The sequence below is a fragment of the Myotis brandtii genome, unplaced genomic scaffold (genome assembly GCF_000412655.1).
Source record: "Myotis brandtii unplaced genomic scaffold, ASM41265v1 scaffold519, whole genome shotgun sequence".
Classification (NCBI taxonomy): Eukaryota; Metazoa; Chordata; class Mammalia; order Chiroptera; family Vespertilionidae; genus Myotis; species Myotis brandtii.
In genome coordinates this window covers 473149-474133 of record NW_005369782.1, presented here as the reverse complement: position 1 = coordinate 474133, position 985 = coordinate 473149, and the positions used below count along the sequence as shown (strand labels likewise).

General features: G+C 53.8%; 1 protein-coding gene across 4 annotated transcripts in view; it reads left to right on the top strand.

The window, feature by feature from the left end:
* Window positions 1-79: 79 nt before the first annotated feature.
* Window positions 80-985, top strand: part of BBX (bobby sox homolog (Drosophila)) — a 293824-nt gene continuing 292918 nt past the window's right edge. For all 4 annotated transcript variants that reach the window (XM_014548659.1, XM_014548656.1, XM_014548658.1 and 1 more), the window contains exon 1: window positions 80-177. The gene's annotated coding sequence lies outside the window, so the exon portion shown is untranslated. The remainder of the gene's footprint in view (window positions 178-985) is intronic.

Sequence of the window (985 nt, the reverse complement as noted above, 5' to 3'; positions counted from 1 at the left end):
GAGAGAGAGAGAACGGGAGGGAAGAGAGGAGGGGGAAGAGGAGGGAGGCTGTGTCAGGATTTTGCTTGAATGTGGGATTATGTTGTGTCAATAAGTTTAAGGTGGAGAGAGCAAGGCTGGGGGTGGTGGTGGCGGGGAGGAGGAAGGCCTTGGCTGGTTAAAGTCTCCTTTCTGAAGGTAAGTTGTGGCATTGCATGGTCGCGATGACAGAAAACTTGCAGATCCTTTCTCCGGGGATGGGGTCGATGCCTCTGGAAGGAGCTCCCCAGCCCTCGCGAGCCACACTCGTGTTACCCTGTTATTTGCCGCGATCCGGGTCGCTGGGAGATTACAGAAATCAGACTCGAGGTTTCTTTTCCTCCTCCACCTCGTCTCGCTCGCTCACCCTCAGAAATGTATTATTATTTTTATTTTTTATTTTTGTGGGGGTGTATTGTATGAAACTTAACGTAAGAGACCAAACCCGAGTCCAGTCATGTACAAGGACCCCGAATCCAAGAATCTGGAACACGTTAATGTGTGAAATATCCGAGATCATTTCTGCTAAATGAGGAAGGTAAAACGAAACGATGCAAAAAGCTAAGACACAAGGGGGGGGGGGGGGGGGGGGAGGCGAGAGGGAGAGACGGAGAGAGAAGCTATTTTTTGCTTTCCTTTCTGTAGAAAGGAAAATAAAGCGTGCATGCCCCTTCCCTCGCGGGGTGTAGGGTCTCGTCGATATTTTAACTGTCTGAGGACACATTAGTCCAGGTGGATCTTGTTGAAAAGTTTCGCGAGGTGGGGGGAGCGGCGGAGGGGAAGGTGGGTGGAGGTGGTGGGGGATGGGGACGGAACGAGCTCTGCCTCGGCTAATGATCCATTGGCCTGGGGCTCTGAAACCATTGCCTGTCCTGCTCATGACACGTCCAGTTCTCCGCGCCCGTCCGCGGCCGCCGGGCTGCCGGGGACGGGGGTACTTTCCCCGCCAGGGGAGGGACGTTCCTCA